Here is a 13,372-nt window from a genome sequence, read left to right on the forward strand (position 1 = left end):
TCTTTGAAAATCTTCTTCTCAAGAACCACTGGGCTAGGAAAGTACAAATTTACATGAAAGTTTCCTGACGTAGCGCAGATTCACGTTTGTTAAAATCATGACCCCCGGGGATTGGATGGGGCCACAAGTTTTACATACATATATATATATATATAGGGACAATCTTTGAATATCTTCTCTACAAGAACCACGGGGCTAGGAAAGTACAAATTTACATGAAAGCTTCCTGAATAGCACAGATTCACGTTTGTTAAAATCATTACCCCCTTGGGTAAGTTTGGGCCACAATAAGGGATCAAAGTTTTAAATGCGAATATATAAGGAAATTATTTAAAAATATCCTCAAGAAGCATTGGGCCAAAGAAGTTTACATTTACATGAAAGCTTCCTGACATAGCGCAGATTCAGATTTGGGGCCATAATATGGATCAAAGTTGTACATGCGAATATATAGGGAAAATCTTTAGATATGGGCCAAGGTGATTCAGTTGGGCGATATGGACTATGGGCCTCTTATTCGCAACTAGATGTATTTTTTAATCAGGAACCATGGCTTGTTATACAAGGATATCACTTTAAACTCAACATTAATTCAAATGTCAGCCACATGGGCGATTTTTCATCGGAGGACGAACAAGAAGATCAATCAATATCCTATTTATTCCGAATCGGTTGAAATAATGCTGACTGGTTAATGATAAATGTATAACTATATTCTCTGATGACAATAAGATATATATAGATAGTTATTACCTGCAATATTTTAACCCCATGCAGACACGAAGCATCCAGGGTTTTTTTGCAAAGGGAAGGGGGAGGTTCAAGTTGAAGGTTGACTGACAAAAAGGTGCCCCCATCCCCTTTGATTTTAGGGTACCTGTAAAGTGCGAAACGAAATCGAAACGAAACGAAATCTACCGAAACGAAACGAAATCTACCGAAACGAAACCCACCGAAACGAAACGAAACCCACCGAAACGAAACGAAACAGATTGTATAACCGAACTCTTTTAATTATGATAATTAAAAATGGTATCTTAGGCCCCTGTGAAAGTTACCACATATAAATAAAATTCGCCTCCCCTTTGATGTAGGCTTTCGGCTTGACTGTTACAAAGTTTTAAAAGTTGGAAAGGGGGGAGTAAGCACAAAGTACATATCCGTAGTTGATTAAATGCCATGTACAATTAGTTTCGGATCCATACATTTCAGAACCGAGGGTTAAAGTCTCAGAGATCTGGGGAAACACATTATACGAGGGGTGGGTTCGCCGACGTTGGATCCGCCTTTGGGCATAGATATATTGTTTGAAGAAGCTGGTGTCTGAGAAAATTGAAAGCAGGAAGAGCTCTTAACCTCTTATTTTATCTCTAACTGCTGAGGTGCGAGTACTTTCAATAATGGAAAAACTCTATACATTTGGGATGTTGCTAAGACGGGGAATTGAAAACGGGACGGAAAACGGATTTTTTTTAATGCAATAATATTAGGAGGAGGTCGGCATTTTGTAAACTGAAAAGGCTTATGAACAAGGGGATTTTAAGCAGAAATCACAAAGACAACGGGAGGACATATTCAGAATCCACCGTTTGATATACTACATACAAATACACAATATCCACATGTATACATATATTTGTCTTTAGAGCAAAAAATACTGAAACATGTATTTATGCCCCAAATCGGATTCAACGCCGACGACCCTATCCCTCGTTTAGTGTGTTTCCCCAGACCTCTGACCTGTGAGACTGTAACCTTCCGTTCTGAAATTTATGGATCCGAAGCTAATTGCACATGGTATTTATGTACTTTGTGCTTACCCCCCACCCCCACCCCCCTTCCAACTCTTAAAACTTTGTATCAGTCAAGCTGAAAGCCTACATCAAAGGGGAGGCGAATTTTATTTATATGTATAAACTTTAACAGGGGCCTAAGATACCATTTTCAATTATTATAATTAAAAGAGTTCGATCATACAATCTGTTTCGTTTCGTTTCGGTAGGTTTCGTTTCGTTTCGGTGGGTTTCGTTTCGTTTCGGTAGATTTCGTTTCGATTTCGTTTCGCACTTTACAGATACCCTTGATTTTATGTGCCAAAATCTCACTCCGATTCGGATGTATTTTATAGCCAGATCAGAAATTCCTTTGCACACATTGCGAGCACCATATTTTGGATTTATTTTCAATGGGATTTTACTTCGTGTGCGGCTATTTTATTTAACAGTTTAATATAATAATTTATACATGTATAAATAGTTACTTAACATTCTTTTACAGTAAGATTTATGACATTGGGTCTATATGGAGAATAATTTACAATCACTGGACAATTTACTTAACATTTAACTTGTTTATCTTTTTTAAATTCTGCCCTCAGTACTTGTAAATTTGTGCTTCATTAGAAAAAAATCACACACACACCCCAAACTTTTACAACACCGTAAAAATTGGTTTATTTAACTTTTTTATTTTTATTTTTTTTATTTATTATTTTTTTATTTCACAAACATTGACATAAGACAGAAGAACATTTACCATTTTTTTCTAACCACTTTCACACACTTTCATACTCACACTCATACATTTGTTAGTAAGTGCTTGCATTTTTAATATAATTGTAAGAGAAAAATGATAACAATACAGAGCTTGAGTAAATAGATAAAAGTACACGTGGCTTCAAAAGTAGGGGGGAAAAAACATTGCTTGAAATAGTAAAATTATGATTTTTTTAAGTTGTCAAAAAGTGTTTTCCATACATGCCAGGTATTTTCAAATTTTTGTATTTCTAAATTCTGATATTTGGTTTATTTAACTTAATATATGAACTTGTAATTCTAAAATTGCTCCACCAGTTATTCATACAAACATACATGTAAAGATCTACCTCATACTCATGCTAGTGGTGGTCTGATAATGCAACTTTAAATATATAAAGTTGGATCTATTCATCTTCAATTTATTTACTTATATATTTAGAGAAACATTTTTTGATCAGAAGAACTTGATGTGACTACTGAGTATTTCATAGTTAAATTTCATTTATAAACAAATTAAATAATGTAAATACTCTATCACGAACACCTGTACTAAATGTACATGTATGTAGCTACACCTAACATTTGTAATGCGGTCGTCTATATACTCTCCCGGAAAACTGCAGATTTAAGAAAGTGGTGATCGAAATGGTTTTTTAAATAAATTTATTGAGTTTGCCTCAATGATTTCTTCATGCATATAATTTTTATTTAGTATACTCTATAAGAGTAGGGTATGAATGTGATTATCACGTACTACAATGTAACACTAATGTTATGTAAAAATTGATCAGAAATATTCTATACCTGAAGGTAATTGTTTACTCTTTTAAAAATTAATGTCATTGAAATGAATAATCATAAATTTATCTAAGGTAATCTACAAATTATCATCGAACATCGTTTCTATAACACTGCTGATTTTCAAAGTTAAATTTTATACAGAGTCTGATTCTATCCCCTGACTGAAACTAACAATTTATAAACTTTTATTTGTTGATTGATTATTGTTTGCAAATGTAACAAGAGGTGATTATATGTAAAATGAAGTGAGTCTGTGCTAATTCTTTAAATATGATAGGGACAGGGGACCTGGGAAGAACTTTTCTTCGAGAATAGTAACGAAGTTTGACAGTTGGGGAAGATTTGGAACTCCATATTCGCCAAATTTCTGGGAAGGGGCCTCCACTCTGCAGACGGTCAGACGTGGGAATGATGGATTTAATAATTTCAATACTGGAGGAAAACCGTATAGTGTGTATTATCTGTTACTTGCCATAGCAATCATCTTTTAAATGTACACGCTTTTGTTTCTTAACTCTTGATATTCATCACCTATTATGGTACTTTTTATCTCGGTTTGTCATATGTTTCATTACTTGTCCCGTTTCATAGAACTGTTCTATATTTTGTCAACAAAGATTTCTTTCAGAAAGAAAAGGTTAGATTAGCATGTCCAAATTTAACAATGAATCCATCGGTTAAGAATTTCAAGTTTGTCTCAACGTGCTGAATACTTTATCATTAACATGTAAAACTTATACGGTACCGATTTTGATGCACCAGATGCGCATTTCGACAAATAATGTCTCTCCAGTGATGCTCAAGACGAAATTTTGGAAATTCGAAATGACAAAAAACTTGTAAGAGTTAAAAGGAAATTTGAAGTGTCAAAAACTGTAGCCAAATTTGTCCAAGGATCAGAGCTATGATTTGTACTATATCCGGATGAATTATAGCAATCCTGAAAGGAAATGTTGTATTGGGTTCATTTATAGAATTCTGTCACATTTTCGAAAGACTGATTCTTTCTTTTCTCTTAGTTTGATTTATATCTAAAAGTTCTCCATCCATAGGAAAGCACGTATCTGCCTTATCATATGGGGCACCTGGTACAGTGTATCTCATAGGTTCCCATGATTTTTTGTCACAAATTTGACAAACGTTCACAATGAAGTTTCTTTTTGTGGCAATTTCCAATTCGATAATGATAATTATGCTTTTAAAATGGACACTGTTCAGACCTTTATTCTCAAACGAAATTGAAAATAACATAACTGTTCCAATGGCACAATGAACTTCATGTGTGTCAGGGGTGCTCTATTTAACTCACTTTCATGTACATGTAGGACTGTAATAGTTGGTTACTGCACAAAACAGAGCCCTTTTTGCACTTAACTGGGCAGGAGTATCAGGAACAGGAAACAAGTACCCCGCGTATTACGAGTGTCTTTAAAACAAAACGAAAGCCCGGGAAAATAGGGCCCTGGGAAACAATTATAAAATGACAGAAATACTAAATATGTGTAAATTTTTCATATATTATCCAATGTTCAACTTACAATATATGCTTTCCGTAAGTACACATTTTGATTCCCCGACCCGACCTCTGGAGAACAAGCCAAACAGGTTTTAACTTCCAGGGTACTCCCATAGTAAGCGAGGGGCTCCCCACAGGAAAATATACAAAGGTTACAAACAAAGTGAGGGCTATCGTAAGGGATCAATTTAGTTTGTTACATCGTGAAACACAAAGTTATCAGGAGCGGACCCAGAAAATGTCTGAATCTGTATAGATGTATTGTAAATTACAGAATTATATATCAGGGAGGCATACAGAAATGTTTAATATTGTATAAATGTACCTTTATGATAATATGGAATACAGAGTGATCAGTGGAAGGTCTAGCTGCAGAATTGGAGCTCTCTAAGAAAATATTGGGACAGATCAAAGTAATCTTAATTTTTTGGCACAGAAAGGAATGCGCACGGTTGAGGACTTATACAGCTATATTCTTGCATCGGAGTCTTGTAGATTTAATGTAAAAATTCCTAACAAATTTTCCTACCTCTGTGTCCAAATATATCTTCAAATATTCGAATTCATTAAATCATAATTCTCCCTGATACCTCACAGCTTCAAATTATTGCGTTTGCTGATGTATCCATGTTAGGTATCTAATAAATTCCAACCCCGTTGCTAATCAAATGCATTCATGACATTCGATGCGAGTTATATAATAGTTTTCATTATCATAAACACGGATAATTAATATAATTTAAAACAATATTTTAAAAGTTTAAAAGTAAAAACGCTCTTGAGTATTGAAAATGCTATAAAAGGCTAATCTGAACGTCTTGTACTTCAGATATCTTATACTCCATTTTAATAGTGAAGTGTAAAACAAAGTGGCGAGATGGGGACCATACTAATGAACGCCATTCAGACCTATTTCATTAATTATTATTCAACCAAACTGGGTTAATTTCATCCAATATAGTTCACCAAAAATGTATGTTCGGATATCTGTTCCCATAGACATTCTTTCAAAACAAGTACGAACATGGAGATGAGCCGGGGTTCGAATTGACTGGCTACCTAACATGGCTACGTTAACAAACGAAATCATTTGAATATGTATATATTCGGGTCGTATGGAGCGATAATGAATATTTCAAGGTATGGTTGGACACAAGTATAGTGGGAATATGTAAGAATTTTTTACATTAAATTTATGAAACTGCAATATGTAAGAATGCAGATATAGAAGACCTCAACAATGTGAAGTTTTTTCTGCACCGTAAATCGATTTTTTTTATAAGGAGGGGATATATAGTCCTCTGATCTGTCCCAATATTTTCTCTGAGAGCTACAGTTCTGCAGCTATGGCGGATCCATACATTCCGAGTTTCTTATCAATGTATTTTATCGTGAAAAAACTGATTTATCAATCTTTTTATAGATGTCATACCGCTTTCGCAAGCGTTATACTGCAAACTAGCTGGAGAAGTTATGTGTTCGCTCTTCATTTATTATAAACACGAATAATTAATAGAAATTTAAAAATGTAGTTTGTCTATAGGTAAAATAAACTCTTTGGAAATGAAAATAATGCAAAAAGTATATCATGGTACCTTGTATCCACAGGGACTAAGCCCGTTTTGGGCCCGAACTCTGTGATACCATAAATATAGAAAGGGGTCTAACTCTGACACAGATAAAAAACTAACCACTCGTTTCAAATTCCTAAAAAATCTTAAACTAGGTAAGCTATGCGTAATTTGTCGTTTTTCTTGCATAGATTAATGTTTTAACTACTTATATGCCAAATTTTAAGTCACTGGTTCTTAAAATAACAAAGATATACGTTATCGTTCTCTCGATTTCACTTGTTTATTTTTACTAGGACATTTACCGGTCCAGGTCACCGAGTCGTTTCTCGCCTATGACAGCAGCGAAATTCAGACTAGTATGGAAGATTTCAGACCTGTCAATTAAAATTTCACATCAATTATATGCTACTTACTTCCTCATATTTTAATGACGTTCTTCGTGTAGACGTTACACGACTTATTTTTCCTCAGCAGCATCAACTGTTGACAAGATCTGCCATTTTAATGAATACTCTAAATACCCGAAATGTCTAAAACTTTAAAGAAGGGGAAAATGGGTAGTAATAATCTAAATGAAATAGAATAAACAAAAACAAAAAATTAAAAAAGCCAAGAAATAATGTTCAATTTCCTTCTCTAAGTGCAATATCACAAGAATAATGTTTTGATCAGTTTTAAGGTATTTGAGATTTTAAGTCTATCGGGTATTTAGTGCGTTCATTAAAACGACAGCTCTTGTCAACAGTTGATGTTGCTGAGGAAAAATAAGTCGTGTAACGTCTACACGAAGAACATTATTAAAATATGAGGAAGTAAGTAGCATATAATTGATGTGAAATTTTAATTGACAGGTCTGAAATCTTCCATACTAGTCTGAATTTCGCTGCTGTCATAGGTGAGAAACGACTCCGTGACCTGGACCGGTAAATGTCCTAGTAAAAATAAACAAGTGAAATCGAGAGAACGATAACGTATATCTTTGTTATTTTAAGAACCAGTGACTTGAAATTTGGCATGCAAGTAGTTAAAACATTAATCTATGCAAGGAAAACGACAAACTATGCATAGCTTACCTAGTTTAAGATTTTTTTTAGGAATTTGAAGCGAGTGGTTAGTTTTTTATCTGTGTCAGAGTTAGACCCCTTTCTATATTTATGGTATCACAGAGTTCGGGCCCAAAACGGGCTTAGCCCCTGTGCTTGTATCCGTGTGACAGGGATGGGAGCCGGACCAGACCTATTGAAAGTGAAATTGCCGTGAGTTTACTTATTTGAATAATTATTATTTAATCAAACTGGGTGATATATTGTTTAAAATATTGAACTAAAATATGCGTGGGGATACTAGTTCACATCTAAACGTTATTGTGTAACTATGGAAATGAACCGGGAATCGAATTGTCTGGTTACCTAACATGTCTAAGTCAACGAACGAAATCACGGAAAGCTGTGAGTTTTTCGGGTCGTATTGGGCTTTAATGAATATTTGAACTTTGGACACAATATATTAGAAAAATATATTAGGATTTTTTTATATTAAATTTATGAGACGGCAACACAAGAGTACAACGATGTTAGGCCTCAACCGTGCGCAGCTATCAATGCGCCGTAAATCGAGGGTTTTTATAAGGAGTGGATCCGTAGTTCTCTGATCTGTCAAAATATTTTTTTCAGATCTACAGTTCTGCAGCTAACTGCACACCAGGTACAAGAGCATTTGAGAACAATATATCAAACATTTTTCATAAGGCATATTCATAAAACAAACGTCCTCTGTACGATTCTTGCAAAGACTTACCATTATACTGCCGTTTCTCTTTTGTTTTCATTCGTTGTTTGATTCTTGATGTACATGTATGAAGCTAAGTTAAGAGCTGGCATTTGATAAACTTTGACAATTCAGTTTTGGATTTGGTTTTTACAGCTTATGACAAGGGTGAACTATCTACTTTCTCGTGGGATTTTGTATATCACACTTTACAACCTCATGAAAGAGTAAGTATCACACATTGATTGTATAAAACCATAGGTCTTGATCATTTAATACCTGAAAACCTGATCCCATCTGTTCGTCATCTTCACTTTTGCAGGTTGTCATTCGTTGTAAGTCGAAGTGTAAATGAAAGGTGAAGGTAACGAACAGTGATCAATCAATTATGGATTCTAATTAAATTCTTTAAAAAAAACTTTTAGTAGATTTGAAATCGCAAAAATTTTCTCAAGTAAACAATATCAAAACGTATGATTTTTCAACACTTCACACGACCATTCCTCACTATAAATTAAAGACTAGACTTTTTACCCCGTTTTCATACCAAGTTGCTTCTTTAATAAAAATGGAATAAAGAAATATTCATATCTAGAGATAAGTCACCCAAAAACTTCGTTTCTTAAACACCCCCATCCGGCTCTACACACAAATACTCTGAATTTCAATCAAATCATGCTTGTGTTCCTCATTCACGATACCTTCGTAGTCTATAGTGATCAGGTATTTCTAAAAGTCTGTTGGAAATTCCCATGGGCACGAATTGTGCTCCATTGTAAGCTGACCTGTTTTGATATTTCATGAGGCAAAATTTAACAGAAGAAGAAAACATAGCTTGCTTTAGCGACATTCTATGTATTAAAAATAATCATTTTCATATATTTGTTAATTCGATATGTCCAAGTGAACTCGAAATAGAAAGACACAACAGAGTCCTTCATGTCTAATTCATACTAAGATATTCTATTGAATATAGATATTAACAGAAAACTAATAACTATGACAAAGTGGATAATATCAGCTTCTCCATGTATGTAGCAACATTCCAGTATCACCTGCATATGATGTTTATGTCTCTTAACTACGAACGCCCAGAAGGCTCATTCGAGATTCGAAATTCAAAATACGAGATTCGAATTTCGAAATTCAAAATCCAAATTAACCAATTAAAATGTAGGTCACAATAGATTAAAAGTTAGAGGGTGCATGCATATAAACTTAAAATATGACAGAAAGCTTAATCTTTTGATATGTTTATCAAACAATGAAACATTTCTTTTAAAACTATAAATGTTATGATGTATGCTTAGCACGCAGAAAGGCCCGTAGTAACCTTTAATCTATTGTGACCTACATTTTGATTGGTTAATTTGGATTTTGAATTTCCAAATTCGAATCTCGTATTTTGAATTTCGAATCTCGTATTTTGAATTTCGAATGAGCTTTCTGGGCTTGATCGGTTTTTTAATCAAGGCAGGTTACTGCATTGATGGTACAATGGGTTTCAACAGTCTCGTTTAAAGCCAGTATTTCGCAAATCTCATGGTCCTTATAACACTCTGGTTTGCCAATGCAACCTGGCATTGGGTCAAATGTTGTCTGACGTGTTTCATAACAACTATTAGGCAGTTCTTCGCAAACACATTTTGACTACGGATTACAGAGTTTATCTGATCAAAAGATAGGGCTCACGGCGGTGTGTCCGGTCGACAAGGGGTGCTTACTCCTCCTAGGCACCTGATCATCCAGTGGTTTATGTTTGCTCAACTTTCTATTTTGTATTCCTGATAGGAGTTCATAGATTGATCACTGTTCGTTATCTTCACTTTTTCATGTAGAGATTCTAACAGGAAGGTTAACAATAGAACATATGTGTAATTATTCGTTTCTTCCTTTCAAGTTTCAAATAAGAAGACCCAAAGTAAGATCTCAGCCTTTAAATACTGAGGTACAGTATTGTTGTATTTTCGTCATTTTGAATTCAGTAAACTTTTGTTAGGGTTAAGGTTAACTATCTTAGTAAAGGTTATTGAAAGGGGTAAAGATTGCATAAGTTGGAACAGCTGTAAGGGTGTTCGAATAAAAGTAAATTGTTACTGCTATAGAACGGTTTGAATATCTATGATATAATTCAGTTCTTTATACACAGTGATTCCTTAAAAGAACTGAATATCTATCCTGTGTTCAGCGACACGTCAAAGTGCCATTACCTTCACATGCCTGTGTAGTGACACACTAGTACTCTATTGTGTAACAGGACGAAATCGACATAGGTTCATCAACCATGAGAATGTTGCTATGTTTTATATTTCTATAGTACAATTACTGCATTGTATAAACAATTAAAAATCAAAATTGTGATATATATCCATTCATGTTCGTAAGAGTTTTTGATGGTACCAAGTGTTGAATGTGACGTTTTGTGTGTATGTTCGTGGGAGTTTTCGAGGGTACCGACTGCTGAATGTGACTTTTTTGTGTACATAATGTATGTTCGTGGGAGTTTTTTTTAGGGTACCGACTGTCGATTGTAACTTTTTGTGTGTATCTTCGTGGGAGGTTTTGAGTGTACCGACTGTTGATTGTAACTTTTTGTGTGTATGTAATGTATGTATATTTCACACGCTACTAGTGATCTTTAGAATTATGGAATCGTGGAATAAAACACAACATTAATCTTTAAGGGACCTAAATTATTATCAAAAACATAATAATATAACCTTTACGAAACCTACATGTAAGCCATGTACTGAATAAACTATATTCTGTTGTTTACATGTTCATATGTATATCACTGTAAAACTATGTACGTGTTGGGGACTTTCATTACGTTTCATGTGTTAATATTTCAGGTAATATACATGTATATTTTGATGTGAATAATCGTAGTATGCTTTAACTATTTGATGAGCTATACCATTCATAATGCTATGTAAAGATCAAATTAAGGCATTTACATTCATTATACTGTAGCAAATGTCAACAAAATGGAGATATATGCCGATGAGTGTATGTGAAATAGCTACAAAATCTTCATACTTCATTCTAAAAACAATGTATACATTTGGTAGACAATTATGGATATTCATTCCATGTTCGCTTCGTGTTTTTATTTTATGCGTAATCGTGAATTATTTTCAATGGACATGGTGTAAATCATAAATAACTATTTGACTGAGGTAATGAGGTATATCTTCACATGTATGAGGTATATCTTTACATGTATGTTTGTATGAATAACTGTATTTATGAACAAAAGAGCAGGTATCATTATAGCTTGAACGTTTATATGTTTATATTTACTGTTAGATATGCATATATCATTTATACAATTTTTATGCAAATTGCATAACGTATATAATAAAATGTTAGGTTTGTTGTTTTTTACTTACAATTATCTTTGAGACCTTTGAAAAGTTTAAAACTGGTTCTTATAATACCACCTCCCATCTCCAGTATGAATTCTGTCGACGATTATGGCAGACAATGGGATGATTTGGAAGAACTTGATACCTTTGGAGAATGGATAAGAAGATAAGGGATATGAGAGTCCCGAATTAGACGCATCAAAAGAAAATTATGTACTATTTATTCTTCTCTATTTAGTAAACCAGAAAAATAATTGCATAGATTACATGAGGAATATGTATTAGTTCCAGCTGACAAAGCTTGAAACAGTATTTTTGTATGTAAGGCTCACTATCGTAAATGTATTTATAATAATCGCTGTATAGTAGTAAAGTGTCGTGCTATTTTATCGTTATTTACTACCGTTAGCGAGTGATATGCTCTATACATGAAAACACTCTCTTGTCAAATACTTGCCAGATAATTGTATACTAGAGATCAAAGCCTTCTCACGGCCCAAAGTTCCGTGAGAGCGGAGCTCTCTCTATAGGTAACACATATACACATGTTTAAAAGGAAAATATAGCAAACTAACGAAATTGTTTATAAGCCCGGTGGGTTTCAGATTTTGGAACGCAGTTCGCAGTTCACTATTCGCAATTCAATAGTGAATTGCATTCCAGAACGCAGTTCGCGATTCAAATTTCTATATGCATAAAACAACACCACACTGGAATTATAAGGATAGGGTGCCAGTTACCAACCCCAAACACTGTGAAGAAATGATGATGGTAATCTCTCTAGTTACGGAGATCCGCCCCTCCAATTTTTATGCATAACGCATTACACTTAGTGAATAAACATTGGGTTCAGAATCATCGAAGACCACTACCCCGGGGACTGAAATTTTTATGGTAGGGTGTTTGTGGAACTCTCCCACCTCTGTGAAGAAATGGTGATGTTACTCTCTTAAGTAATGGAGATCCGCTCCTCAGACATTTTTAAATAACGCATTACACTTAGTGAATAAACATCGGGTTCGGAATCATCGAAGACTCCTACCCCGGGGACTGAAATTTTGGTGGTAGGGTATTAGTGGTCCTCTCCCACGATTGTGAAGAAATGATGATGTTACTCTCTCTAGTTACGGAGATCCGCCCCTCCAATGTTTATGCATAATGGATTACACTTAGTGAATAAACATCAGATTCGGAATCATCGAAGACCCCTACCCCGGGGCTGATATTTTTGCAGTACGGTATTAGTGGTCCTCTCCCACCACTGTCAAGAAATGGTTGAGTTACTCTCTCTAGTTACGGAGATCTGCCCCTCCAAGTTTTATGCATAACGCATTACACCTAGTGAATAAACATCGGGTTCGGATACATCGAAGACCCCTACCCCGGCGACTGAAATTTTGATGGTAGAGTATTAGTGGTCCTCTCCCACCACTGTGAAGAAATGGTGTTGTTACTCTCTCTAGTTACGGAGATCCGCCCCTCCAATTTTTATGCATAATGCATAACACTTAGTGAATAAACATCGGGTTCGGAATCATCGAAGACCCCTACCCCGCGGACTGAAATTTTTGTAGTAGGGTATCAGGGGTCCTCTCCCACTACTGTGAAAAAATGATGATGTTACTCTCTTTAGTTACGGAGATCCGCCCCTCCAAGTTTTATGCATAACGCATTACACTTAGTGAATAAAGATCGGGTTCGGAATCATCGAAGACCCCTACCCCGGGAACTGAAATTTTTGTGGTAGGGTATTAGTGGTCCTCTCCAACCACTGTACCACTGTGAAGAAATGGTGATGTTACTCTCTCT

General features: G+C 34.9%; 1 long non-coding RNA gene across 1 annotated transcript; it reads left to right on the plus strand.

Annotated features, from left to right (window-relative positions):
• Positions 1–1,894: 1,894 nt before the first annotated feature.
• LOC130046829 (uncharacterized) lies at positions 1,895–10,143 on the plus strand. The gene is made up of 4 exons (XR_008795839.1): positions 1,895–3,788; positions 8,102–8,132; positions 8,352–8,422; positions 10,096–10,143. It is a non-coding gene; the product is annotated as an uncharacterized LOC130046829 (long non-coding RNA).
• The last annotated feature ends 3,229 nt before the right edge of the window (positions 10,144–13,372 follow it).

The sequence above is a fragment of the Ostrea edulis genome, chromosome 6 (genome assembly GCF_947568905.1).
Source record: "Ostrea edulis chromosome 6, xbOstEdul1.1, whole genome shotgun sequence".
In the NCBI taxonomy this organism is placed as follows: Eukaryota; Metazoa; Mollusca; class Bivalvia; order Ostreida; family Ostreidae; genus Ostrea; species Ostrea edulis.